The sequence below is a fragment of the Balaenoptera musculus genome, chromosome 14 (genome assembly GCF_009873245.2).
Source record: "Balaenoptera musculus isolate JJ_BM4_2016_0621 chromosome 14, mBalMus1.pri.v3, whole genome shotgun sequence".
NCBI classification, from domain to species: domain Eukaryota; kingdom Metazoa; phylum Chordata; class Mammalia; order Artiodactyla; family Balaenopteridae; genus Balaenoptera; species Balaenoptera musculus.
In genome coordinates this window covers 50214406-50228830 of record NC_045798.1, presented here as the reverse complement: position 1 = coordinate 50228830, position 14425 = coordinate 50214406, and the positions used below count along the sequence as shown (strand labels likewise).

Below are 14425 nucleotides of genomic sequence, written 5' to 3'. Positions count from 1 at the left end.
TTCCAGGCTTACGCTCACATTAATAAATGAGGTTTTTGCACAAATAGGTGTCAGAACCACAAGGTGCTATATCTTTTAAACTCTTGTTGAACAGAAATAGTGCTATTTTTAGCATCAACCTAAACATAAACTTATTTGCCATGAAAAAAAGATTTGTGGACTTATAAACAGCTTACCCTCAGGGAATATTTTAAATGGAAAATTCTAGCATTATGTTACAAACATATTCTTCTTATAGGATTAAACTGGAAAGCTCTTTTAGAATGGCAGTTTGCTGCAGTAGAAAGATATGACTTAACATTCTTGTCCTGCCACTTACCAGAAATATGACATTAGCAATTTACCTTAACTCTTGGAATCCTAGTTTTTGTCTAAATAAGAAGGGAAATAATAGGCAATTTGAAGGGTTGTTATGAAAATTAAATAAGATAATGTTTGTGGAGCATCTGTTTTGGTGCTTGGCACAGAATGGTACAGGTCCTCCCTATAAGGTCCCCTTTCCCCTGATGGAGAGCTCCCCTTTTGTTGTAATGGCTGGGCGAAGTATTAGAATCTTCACCACACTAAAAACACTCAAACTTTTCTCAAACTATGACCCTTCATGCTTCATTCAAAACCAAAAAGGACTACTCTGAGCTTAGTAAAGAAGATTCAAATACTAACCAAAAAACTTGGTACTTGTCCTTGACGAAAATTTCAAAGGGAAGATGGACAGATAACATGAGGAATTACATGAGACTGTGAGTGACTGAATGAGATGGCTTTTCTTTCTCTTGTCTACAATAGGAGCTGATCTAGAAATGCCCAAAGGGCTATGTGAATTCAGAGATAGGACTGATAACTGCTGAGCCAGGAGGAGTTCATCAATGACTTCACTGAACCCATAATAGCAATAGAGGTGGTGGATCTTGAAAGATGACTAAGATATTCCAATTCTCTGAAGAGTGCATGTGTGCTTGTGGGTGAGGGGGGATTTGGAGGGGGGTATGGATGCAAGGAACATCTAGGCAGAAGAACCAGCATGAGCAAAAGTGAAGGCACAAAGAGCATGGCTCAGAGAAGGCAGATCATCCCCATGTTAGCAAAGGTCAACTGATGAGGAACAAAGGCAGGTGATGAGACTCAAGGGGTCTGCTGTGCTTCTATTATGACATGCTAAGGAATACAGGAGGCAGATTTTACTCTGCAGTTGATGGGGCAGCCAACACTGGCTTCGAGATTGAAGTGGGTGAAGTTAACTAGATCAGCTGCTGTTCTGCTGGCTACCTATTACATACCAGGAACTGTACTTTGTTGTTTTATGGATATTATTTTCTAGTCTTCACAACAAATTAGATATATCTTTTCAGGTGGGGAATGTGAAGCTCAGAGAGCTTAAGTAACTTGCTGCTCAAGATTATACATTCTTCCATTAAGCAAATGGCATGAAAGAGCAATAGGGTTTTAAAATATTAACATCAGGACAAACCATTAAAGAATGGAAATGATGAGATCTGAATGTCAATTAGGAAGTTGATTTAGGCAGTCATGTTTTAAAAGGAAAGGAGATTAGGAACACTGAAAAGAGGGAATTTGTGTTCAAAGTGAGGCTGTTAGAGATTTGAGCAAGATTTCTTAATACAGGTTTATTCTAGAATGACATGCATTTTAAGATAATAAACAATGTTGCTTCTGTGTTTTAAAGTAACTTGATGACTATATTACACAAGAGACAGTGCAGCATAATAATTAAGTGCTCAGGCTCTAAGCCAGACTGCCTGGATTTGAATTTTCACCCCAACCTACTGAACCTCAGGCAGGTGATTTAACCTTCCTGGGCCCTAGTTTCCTCATCTTTAAAAAAGGAGATGATAATATTACTTATAGATTTCTTTAAACATGAAATGAAGTATATGTTCATACAAAACAGTGTTTGGTATAAAGTAGGAACTCAGTAAGCATTAACCAGCAATTGCTTTGTGCCTATGTCCTTATTCACCAATTGTTTGTTTAGAAATTACGTACAGTGTGCCAAGCACTGCGCTTGTTTCCAGGGATGCAAATATAATAGGGAAGAACTTTTGTATACTATTACAAGTTAATCACTAAAAGGATGCTGTCTATAAGCTTAAATTATACATAATGGCCCATTTCTGGGAACCCTTCTTCCCAGGTAATGAGTGTTAAGCTAAGATACCTTTGTTTAGCTCACAGGAAACATCCTGACTAGGCCCACCTGTGAATGACTGCAGGGAGGAAGAAATTAACACATCTGGCTGACCAGAACCAGGAAATGTTTGACTTTCCTGCCTCCCCTTTTAGTATAAAAGAAGCCTGAATTCTAACTCAGGCAAGATAGTTCTTTGGGACACGAGTCCACCATTTTCTTGGTCTGCCAGCTCTCCAAATAAAGTCATTATTCCTTGTCCCAATCACTTGTCTTTCAATTTATTGGCCTGTTGTGCAGTGAGCAGTAAAAGCTTGGACTTGGTAACACAAAGATGAGGATAACAGATGATTTCTCTTAACAGATGGATAGCACTTGATTTTTCCAACATCATATTCTGTGGTTCAGCAGAAGTACTACGACTATATCTTGGTTAAAGCACTTTCTACAACTCTTTGGGCACCAGTGATTTAAAATATCTATTCATAATGTTGCTCATTAGTTTCAGGACTAATAATTCCACTTCTCCTACCCCCTCCTCCAATATGACATTAAGGTATGTTCAGCCTGAGTTATCTCTTATGATGGGTGTTCCCCTTGACCCACCAGGCAGTATTACGAAGTTAGTGAGATGATTTCAGTAGTCTCTGCCCACTTATGTGTACCAAACTCTCAGAAGCTGAGTGTTTGCATCATTGTCTCAGGAGTTTCTTCCTTGCTAATTCATTCGACTTATGTGTAATGTAGTATGCATTATTAATGGGTGTATTTCTCTTCCCAAGACTATTTTTTCTGAATATGACTTTATAAAGCCTCATTTCCATAAACTAGAGAGAAATGTGAATGATTAGAATTTTCGGTGTTGTACCAAACTAAGGAGGATGTGAGAACACCAGTTATATACTGCATTTTAAACCATACCATTAAGCTACACATCCCTGTGTCTCCCAATTTTAGGTTATGAAGGGGTCCAAGAAATTCTGCTCATGGCCGCATTTTCACATTGTCTAAAAGGATTCTCAGTTAGGCATTGCAGGTTTAACATTGACATTGGTTGAACAGATGAAAATTTGTTGGTAGGAGGGACACCATGTCCTTGTGAGTGTACCCACAATACATTAAAATGGACAGATGAGCAGTCATCATGACCTCTGAGAAAAGATTGAAAAGGAAAATGTCTACATAAATAAATGAGAAGGAAATGAAAATAGCGAGGCACTCGCGTTTAAAATAAGCAAGTGAAGTGCCAAAATGATTAAGTACAAAGCCTCTTTAATATCCAGGAAGTCCTTTAGAGTGAGTGCGATTGTGGGGCAGCGGTGAATTGTTTACCTGTCAAAAAAGGCAGGCTTTGGCATCCTTATCACTTTGCTTTCCAATATATTCAGTTTTTATTAAGGGACATGGGAAATGTTCAGACCATAAGGGATCTTCAAATAGCAAACAACCATTACTGAAAGACAGTGATCAGATCCATAATAAAATAAATCTGAAGCCTGAGATTTAAATGTGAATGTAGGAATGAGACTGATACCCTGTGAAGTTCTCATATTGGGCGTACAGAAGGTTGTGAAATGTGAATATTAGAAAAGTAAAACTCATATTTGGTGCATATCTGAGAATTTAAAAAATCTTCCCATTAATTTGATACGCAAAATGGGAATATTGACAAAGACTCTGTTAACACTAACAAGTTAATGCTGCAATATTGTATAGCTTAGAATATGGCTTTAAATATATTAGGTTAGTTTTTTTCAGTGTAAAAATATCCAGGTTTACATTTAACTTAAAATTTCCTTTCCTGAGAATCATTTATTTTCCTTGGGAGAAGCAAGTAATCCCTGTTCACTTTTCTTCCAATAATTTTGGGAGAAATTAATGAAGCACTGATGGGTCGGTTAGGATCTAACCAAGAAAAGAGAAAACAGTCTAAATATTTAAAACAGATGGAATTTAATACAGGAAAATGGTTATACAGATGATGGAAGAATTGAGAAGCTAAACTGAGGATAGCAAATCAACCTGGAGGTTAGTACCAGCAGGAAGCCACAGACACCACTACCCACAAGTCTCAAGGGACAGAGGGAAGAGGTGACATTACTGGAGCTCAGAGTTCAAGGTCACTGGGGGAAGCTAGAGGCAACAGCGGGTGGGTCTGGGGGCTGGAAAACCCAGCCTCTAGGGGTCAGCCCCCAAGGAATCAGCAGAATAGAAGCAGGGCAAGGAGTGGACGTGAAGTTGAAAACAGGCACAGACTGGCACAGTGGAAAGCTGAGAGTTAAGTAAGTTAAGAAAATAAGTTTTCCATTTTCATTTTCTCCTCCGGAGCAATGTTACACTAGGCAAATTGATTTACTGATATTTTTAAAGGGCATTAAGTTTAGCTCCTGGGAATTACATTCAACAAATATCTTGTAAATAAATGAAATCACCATTTTAGTTCCACATATGACCTCAATAAACCAAATTTACACACCCTTAAGATGATGAGACATAATCCACCTTCACTTTGAAGTTAATAAAAGGTAGAAAGGAGTCATCACTGTCTTTTTGGATTAGATTTAGACAGTGGCCAATGCTCTGTCAGTTGCATTGTTTTATTCAGAATTGTAAACAGAGGTACATTCTGATGTTCTGGAAATCACCATTCTTTAAAGTAGATAATAAAGCCACACTTTGAAAACAGGACTCAGGAGGAGGTGGAAAAAGCCACACAATGTCCTCAATAAGACCACCACTCAATTCCTCTATTCCTCTCTGTTCTGCTGAGAAATGACAGTGCCATATTGCAGACTAATAGTAAAGCACCTATTTGTACACTCATGTCTTTGGTAGCATGGAAGGGTAATTATGTATGGTGATGTAAAAAAATATATATCCATCTATCTCATGATCAGGAAAACAAAGCTTAGTGTGTGAGCACATGTGCGTGCTTAATTGTGCACAGCAGTTTGAAAACCACACCTAACATAAAGCATGCCCTACCTTAAATTAAGCAATATGAGATCTCCCGGTGGGCAGCCTCTGAAATGTTAGCCTTATCTCACACCCAGACCCATAATGATTAAACTGTCATTATCACCATTAAATTTTTCTCTCATTTATGTCATTAAAACATGATCTTAGCTCATTTTGGCTTATTACTTTGATACTAAATACTGTTATATATTTAAAAACTTGATGACCTGTAGAATAGAATGAAGCATTACCGCATCTGCTTAATAGAAATCAGCAAGAGATGTCAAGGTCATCTCTGTATCTTACACCTCATCATTCAAGATGGTTTCTGATAATTAAAAAAAATAAACAAAAGGCACAGAAACTAAGTCTTTCACTATGTGGCACCTCGTTAAAAGTATAAAATGCTGGTTATATTGAACCCCATTTTCTTTTCATGCAAGGAAGAGAAACACTTTAAAGGGAAATAGTTTAATGTCCATCTTAAATTTCTTGTCTCAGACTCACTCACCTAAAATTCAATGAAGAAACAGCATGAACTTTTCAAAACCATCTATTTTCTTTTCTTTGAAATGGCAGTCAACTCTGGCATTTAAAGACTTTCCAAGCGTTTCATCCAGGGACTGGTAAATCTCACTTATCTGCAATGAGAAAATACACTTTTATTTAACTAAGCAACTCACACTTACATGTTTATTACAGAAACAGAATGGGCAGATCTAGAACATATGGTGTTTTACAAATCCGTTCATCCACTAAGAACAATTTGTAATACTCAACTCAGAACTTTGGTTTTCATTTACTATAAGAAATGTTGAAAAAATAGACATTTGTGCCAGAAGTTGTTTTACAGAGGAGGATGGTGAGGACCAGAGAGGTAAAGTGACTGTCCAAGATTAAGCAGCTGGTTAGTAACAGAGTAGCCTTGAACCTTGGGCTGCTAACACTGCCTCTTGTTTTTGGTTGATTAAAAACTCAGAAATGGGAAAACCTGGAATCTTCTGTATTCCAAGTTGGTAATTTTCTGGAATATTGCGTCACCATAATTTCTCCTAAAGCCAGGGAAACTACAGTTGAAGGCAGAATCCTCAGACCAGCATCCCCTCCAATGGTAGATGCAGGCGTAGGCTACCACAGAGGCACCCTGACATGATTGAATAATCCACACGCTTTATGATGTTGTAGAGCAATGGCATAGATAGTAAATAGTTCAGAATATGGTCTGTTGGTGTTTCTTAACAAGGGGGAATGATTTTATAATCTTTTGCCTTCTGAGAAAACTCACAGATGAGAATGGAAGGAGAGGCTCCTGGGCGCACGCGGCAATTTGCCCAAGAGTCCTGCTGCATGAAAGTGACCAGATGCTTTACCCACCATCTCTCATCAGCTAGTCTTTCCCACCTTTCTTTCTTCCCCTTCCCTTCCCCCCTTTCTTCTTTTCACCAACACACAGGCTGGATGTTACTATCCCACGTGCTAGATGGCTTGAAGCAGCAGAAATTTGAAGTCAGGAAATCCCATGTTCAGAAGAAGGAAAAGAATGGGGAGAAGGGGGATCAGAGCAAATAAAGCGGAGAAGATGTCTGATGGCAGTAAAGCCAGAAAAGGAAGGGACAGAGGAGCCTAGCTCTGTACTCTGGCTGGTGGGAGGTGGCCTCTGTCTCCAGACCCACCCTTAGCTTTCCTCTCCCAACTGTCTTCTTCGGCCCAGGTTATCTAAAACAATGGCATAATTATTTTTAACTTTCATGGCTTCAGACCTCCTATGCTTTTGGGTTCATAGAGAAAATTCTATACAATAACTCCCCCCGGCCTCTAATCCAAGTTCTCAGATATATTCATGATTGCATTATATTTATTTAACAGGACATAAAGAAATTTTCACGACACAATTAACACTTGTTCTCTCACATTAGAACCCAATAGTCTTTCACTGTACTTAGATTCTAGGGACATGCATACAACTGGCATTCTTTGAATTAAATGTATTATTACAACAGTAGCACTTTCAGATATTTTTTGTTTTCTGAACATACATGCTACTAATTTTTTAAAAATTGGGGTTTGGGTAAATTAGACCTATGCATCTGGGAATAAGTTATATGTTAAAAATATTATCCCTCCCTCATGAATGCAGCTCTCCAAGTCAGAGCAACAGGAAATAAATGGAAATCTTACACCATCTTATATAATTTTATATGACTATATATATGTATATGATAAATCTTACACATACAGGTAAACTTACATCCAGCTATATCTGGCAATGTAGAGTCACTCAAGAAATCCCTTAGGCCTGGGCACCTCTTAGGATCATGCTGCTGGTTGTGTTCATCTGCCTGGCAATTTTGGGAAGCATGTTTTGCATTTTTGGTTTTTGCCCAGGTCCCTGGGTCATCCCAGATTGCAATAGACTAGGAGGGCGATGAGCTCAGATAGAGATGCTGTGTGAAAGGACCCACAGGGAGGTTCAGGTTTCACGCCTTAACTGGGATCTGTGACTGCAGTGAAAGTTGCCATTTGGATGATATCTTGATTATGAGCCAGCTTTCGTTTTTGCTATTCCTTCTCGACCAGGAAGTGGCCCCTATCTCAGCCTGTATCTCATAGGCAGTGATCGAAACCAGCTGTCTGGTAGGCAGCTCCATCCCTACCCCCCTTGGCTTCTGTCCCCTGAGACCACTTCAGAGGATGCAGACTGATTATCCATAATTCTTTCTAGTCTTGAGCCTGAGGGTGGCCGCCTCCCAAACTGTCACTAAATTCAAGGCATCCATCCTCCCCTCTATTCTCCCAGCAGCCCGGTGGACACTTGCAAAGCAAAATTCTCATGTGAACATTGATTAGGAAGAGAAAATGATACTTTTCTCTCTTTAACTTATTTAATTCTACATCAGCTATCAAATTCTAGTTTGACTGTGTGACTTGAAGTTAAAATTTAGCGTCATGGGATAAAATAAAACTCTGTCTCCTTTCATCTGGCTCCCTGAAGAGCTTTTGGTCAGTGTCCAGATTGGAGTTAGGAGTCAATATCTTACCACTGAGCACCACAAGAGAAACAAGTATTTGGTTCATTTGGGGTGTCAAATTTTAGTCCTATAGTTTGGATGGAAGTTGCTGGGGGCGGATTTTTTCTAATTAAGATAATCTCCTCAATGTAGAGCACACAGAAACAGAATGGACCACCAAAAAAAGATAGTAATCTTTACACTAATGGTATCAATTTAAATAAAGGCTTGATAATCATTGGTGGTAGTGGGACTTGATCCAGCACATACACTCCCAAACGAGGTTATGTGGGAGCAAAGCAAATATTACACTGAAGTGAATATTCACATTTTTATTCACATTCATGTCCTTACTGATCTTCCCACCTAAAATAGTACTGCTCCCTCATTCTCTATTGCTTACCTTGATAAATATTCACCCACATAGCACTGCTACTATTTATTATTTATTCATTGTTTGTCACTTGACGCTAGGATATAAGCTCGATGAAGGCAGGAACTTTGTTCACTATTGTACTCCTGAGGCTTGGAACAATGCCTAACAAATAGGCAGTAATATTTATTGCATGAATGAATGAATGTACCTTGTGGTCCTCTTTTCTTATAAACATTTAATCCAGTTTCCTCTTTCTTATCCCTATGAGTTTGCACCATACTGAAAATAATTTCCTCACAATGGGAAAAATTCAAAGGCCTTTATTCACTCCGAAAAAATGAAGAACCCAAGTGAGCATTATGTCTACTTTCCTTGTTAGGAAGAACTAGGATTGCCTAACTGTGAAAAGGAGGATTGAAGACGATGTTGTCTAGTACCTCTTCTGTAGCCTTTTCTTCTCTTTTAGTTATGCTTGGGAGACTATAGTGTTATGAGTCCAGCTTTCTAGACTTCAGAGGTTAGGATGGAGACCACTTTCAGATCACTGTAGTCATAGGGGGCAGGTTCAGTGTTTTGAGGACCAGTTACAGATGATGAAGACCAGAGATCTGCAAAGGGCGCCCCAGAAAAATGCAAAGATGGAGCATTGCACTGCACTCATAAACATGCATGTGGGGCTTTTCTGGTATTTTACACTGTCAGTTGGCTTAAGTTGTAGCAGTTATTAAGGGATGCGGCTACGAATGGTCAAAGTCACTTGGGAAACAATAACTACTTGTTCAGATAATTTCCCAACAACTTAAATAGGTCCTGCTTTTTACGAGTGACTCTTTGCTGCCATAGTCACAAATGGCATGCTAGGAACTAGTATATATAGCATGGATAAACAATAAGGTCCTACTGTATAGCACAGGGGACTATATTCAATATCCTGTGATAAACCATAATGGAAAAGAATATGAAAAAGAATATATATGTATAACTGAATCACTTTGCTATATAGGAGAAATTAACACAACGTTGTAAATCAACTATACTTCAATAAAATTTAAAAAACCAAAACCCAGTGGCATGCTAGGGTGTCATGCCAGTGCTGAGGCCGAGCTCAGGACACTGGCTACCCCTGTTCACACACACAGCATCAGTCAGACCCCTAACAACAATGAGGCTGGAGGAAGAGGAAACACTTGGATCTGAAAGGTCCTTGAAGCACCTTCTGATGTTATAGAAAGGAGGCTGAATAGGATCAGAAGCCTGGGTTTTATTTTTGTCCTTCCCACTAACTAGCTGGGCAAATCATTTATACTTAACTGGGTTGCCGTTTTCACATTAGTAAAATGAGGGTATTGGTTGAGACCGGTGCTTCTCAACGAGGGATGATTTCGCCCCCACCTCCCAGGGACAGTTGGCAATGTATTGAGACATTTCTGATGGTGGAGGGAGGGTAAGTGAGACTGGCATCTAGTAGGTAGAGGCCAGGGATGCTGCTGGACATCCTACAGGCACAGGACAGCTCCCGTCAGAAAATAATTAGCAGTCCTAAGTGACAGCAATGCCGAGGCTAAGAAACACTGGTTAGATGGTTCAAGTCCCCTCAGTCCTAATAGTATTCTCTAATTTTACCACTGGTCTCCTCCAGACCTCTGACGCCGCACAAGTTAAGCCTAATTCCTCTCTGGAAGCTCCTCCAACTCTATCTACTGCATCAAACTCCTCCCACATCTCCCACCTCTACTCTTAGCCCCTCCGTACCTGGACCTTGGTGTCTGCACACCATGCTTTGTGTTCCTTCTCTGTAGCACATGTTACTACGTACAATTGCTATGAATTTTCTTCTCTGTATAAGAATATATGCAACTTGGCAGGGACTGTCTTGTTTATTTCTTCATCGTCTTTAGCACATCATCTTTAATGATGACTAATTCTCCTCACTAAATGTTTGTTCAATTGATGGTGGAACAATTAGCAAACATGAAGGTCAGTGTTTTCTCACTCTTCCCTACACAGAGCTGTGGTATAAACTTATTAGATCATTTCACCAGATTATTAGTTACTGGCCTAAGAACATTAAAGTGGCTCAGGAAGCTACAGTAAAGTGGATTTGGGATCATGGCCCTTGGACTAAAATCAGAATCACTCCAGACACAAGGTTATTAGGTCAGAGTCAGGGAGGAGACTGTGGAGATGGGCCTTTCTGGATGCTTTAAAGCTGGAGACAGAATTAGTGCACAGGGATGGATAACTGGGCACCCTCCTTGTTCCAAAGATTTGTTCTTGTTGACACAGAGTTCAGCCTGAGAACCAGGAAGGTCTTGGATATCTGCACATATTTCCTATTAAGGGCATAGATTGTTGCTTCAGCCTCCGAGGATGAAGAGGCTGTAGCACTGGGACAGCCTAGTTGCTCCGATCCAGTGTGATCCGCCCAATCACAGAAGGGCAGAATCACCAGAATCCCAGCAGAAATTCTGGGCGCCAAGGGAATTACTGTTGAGACCGGCTGCATCTGATTCTTGCTGTGCAGACACCTCATTTCTGTGAGGTTTTAAAGTCTTTGGCCAAATAATCAGGGAAATGAATCTAATCTCAGAGGGAGTCGTGCATCTGTAATCCCTGCCCATCGGATTGATACCTACACAGGGAAAGTAGAGTCACTGCCTGCCTCACCTCTCAGTCACCTACTTTACTACCCGCTAGGACATATAACAAGACCACAAGAGGATATTTGAGCAAGTGGAAGATAGTAGTAGAGTGTTCTGTTTTCCTCTTGATATTTCACCAACAGACAGGGATAAAAAAATTATGCTTCATCACTCAGGTTAAAGTAAGATAAAGTGGAGAGAACAACACTATTTGGATGAAATAGCTGTCAGAGGAATGGACATATACACCTGCAGTGAATGTGGAAGTTTTTCCCAGCATTAAGCCAGAGGCCTGCTGACATTCAGGGACCCATAAGAAAAAAAAATATGCTTGTCAGCATCAGTTCAGGCGGGTATTCAGTCAACTGTTTTAAAGGTGTTGAGAAGGAAGAAGGTGGTTTATAAAGGATTTTTCAGCTCTGTTCCTTGCACAGCATGTTTTTCAGAGGGAATGCCTTTGTGTTTCTATCTGCTGCATCTCACTGTAGGCTAAGGCAGGTGCTTACACAGATGATATTTGCTTTTTAAAAGAACATCCTCCCCATATGTTTAATGATTCGCACTGCACCTGGGCAGTGTCCCTCACAGAGGAGCTCGAGCATGGAGAACTCACTTGAGTGTCCGTCATTTTTTCTTTTTTAAAATAATAAATGTAGGGCTTCCCTGGTGGTGCAGTGGTTGAGAATGCGCCTGCCAATGCAGGGGACACGGGTTCGAGCCCTGGTCTGGGAAGATCCCACATGCCACGGAGCAACTGGGCCCGTGAGCCACAACTACTGAGCCTGCGCGTCTGGAACCTGTGCTCCGCAACAAGAGAGGCCGCGATAGTGAGAGGCCCGCGCACCGCGATGAAGAGTGGCCCCCGCTTGCCGCAACTGGAGAGAGCCCTCGCACAGAAACGAAGACCCAACACAGCCAAAAATAAATAAATACATAAATTAATTTAAAAAAAATGTAAAAGTAATTAGCTATATGCCACTATATATGAAGAAGCAAGTTTAATAAAAAATGAATCAGAGATGGCTGGAAACTTACAGAGTTTTTTAAAAAAATAAAGTACTTTTAAGAAGTGTGGAAAATATAATAAATTATAAAGAAAACTAATGTCATCCACATTCCACTACCCAGAGGCAATCCCTATGAAGGTATTCTACATTTACTATATTATCTATACATTATATCTCATTATCTATACATATATATGCATACACACATAATTTTTAATGAAATTGAGGGATTATAAACTATATATAATTTTATTTCAAGTTTTATTTTTTGCTTTTTGTATCCTTTTTATTATTAGTGATCCACACATATTCAGCATGAATACTTCCTCTTTTCTGGCTATGAAATTATTTTATCAAACTTGCTAATTAAAGGATATGACATATGAAGGTATGGGGCATCCAAAGTCACCAAATCCTTCTTTAGTTTACTCATGTGCTTTATATACACTCACATCCACACAGAACACATTTCTGTTATATTTCAGAAGAAGGCAGTAGATCATTTTATTTTATAGTAGTGCTTATTTTGCTACAGAAACCTCTCCTGTACAAAACCCATGTATCCCAAAATATCAGAAAAACAGAAGCCATTTTTTTTTCAGAATATGCTTTTAGAGAGAGTGATTACCTCATTTTGTAGCTTAAAAAAATACAACTGTGAGACCAGTGAGTGTCTCATTAACTTACACAATCACTAAACTGAATTGTCTCAAAAGTTTTCTTAAACGAAAATCTCCTTTTATGAACAATATGAACCTACACTGAGTACATACAAAAACTATCCCCTAGTGATGACCTCATTTAAAACTTTAAGCTCTGCATGTTGAACTTAATTCCAAGAAAGGCGGAAAGATGAACAGATTTTTTGCTGACCAGGAGAAAAAGGATTTACCCAAGCTCAGCCTTTTGTCTCTTGCATCTCAGTACACCTGCCAAATTGATCAAAAAGAGAATTAAATTGAACTTTGAGTGTTAAATCAGAATGTGTCAAAGATTTATCCAATTAATTTTTAAAAAGACAAAATTTTAATTAGCCGCAGGCAGGTATATCATAGATTCTACTGAAATTTCCCTGGTGATATGTGACCATCAATATCTACTTCAAATTTATGTTCATTCATTTGCTAAAGTCCTGCACACTTCTTAGAGATTAATCATGCCTTGTGATTTGATATGTGTCTATTTGATTTTACCATGATGTAAAGATCAAACAAATAGAAAAGAAGAAAGGAAGGAAGGAGAGAAGAAAGGAAGGAAAGAGGGAGTGAAGGAGGAAGGAAGGAAAGAAGTCATGAAACTGGATATGGGGTCGGGGAGCCACATTAAAAAAAGATTTTCTGGACCTTTACCAGTTACATTCTTAACATTAATGAAGTGATGGGTAAATACGGGAGTAAATGTTTCCATGCAGAGTACCATACCTCCTCCAAATATCCTGAATTAAATTTTTGTACTAAGCAGATAGAATTCCGCATTTTTAAACATTACTCTTCTCTAATACATTACAGAAAACCTAACCAGAAAGCTCACTGTCGTTAAAAAACATGTCTGCATAATAGCAGTTATTTGGACACAATTTCAGTGACAAACTTTGTTTTTTTGTTTGTAATACATCTCATGTATCTTGTTTCCCCAGAAAAAAATATTTATGTGCAAAATATGGAGAGTGTTTTCTTAGACAAAGACGTGCTTCTTCTGGAAGTCATAAAGAGACAGAAGGATCTGATTCTGGGAGCCAATTCGGGCCTTGCCCTTCAGTGGTGCACTATGACCTTGACTGGTGGCCTTGAATATACCACATGCCCTAGTAGCCCCCTGAGGACAGCTGAGAGCCTGACTTATTTTCATCTGACTCAGAGAAGAGGAGTGTCTTTTAAAAAAATGGAGATAAAAGATATACATTTAATTTGGTATCAGTAATTTCCATGCCATTTTGGAGTTAAAAAAAAATATTATACCCTACATCATAGGTACGCAAATCTTTTGTTCTGAAGGCCCCATAGAGCTTGTGATTATGTGTGTTATATCTATCAATATTTACCTTATTAGAAATTGACTTAGAAATTCAAAAAAAATATTTACTTATAAATGTATTTACATAACAATGGTAAACCTTTTAAATGTAACATAAATGATATCTTTTTAAAAATAAAATAGCAATGTTTTCCAAAACAAAAAATGTAGTGAGAAGTAGGGCATGCTTTTACATTTTTGGAAAACTCTTTAATTTCTGGCTTCATAGAAAGAAGATAGCTGGGTTTTCATTTCTGCTTCTGCACTTAACCTAT

At 38.9% G+C, this 14425-nt stretch overlaps 1 protein-coding gene across 12 annotated transcripts in view; it reads right to left on the bottom strand.

Moving 5' to 3' along the window:
• The window catches only part of DTNA (dystrobrevin alpha), a 280781-nt gene that overhangs the window by 205463 nt on the left and 60893 nt on the right, over positions 1-14425 (bottom strand). For all 12 annotated transcript variants that reach the window (XM_036874580.1, XM_036874578.1, XM_036874582.1 and 9 more), the window contains exon 2: positions 5616-5745. The gene's annotated coding sequence lies outside the window, so the exon portion shown is untranslated. The remainder of the gene's footprint in view (positions 1-5615; positions 5746-14425) is intronic.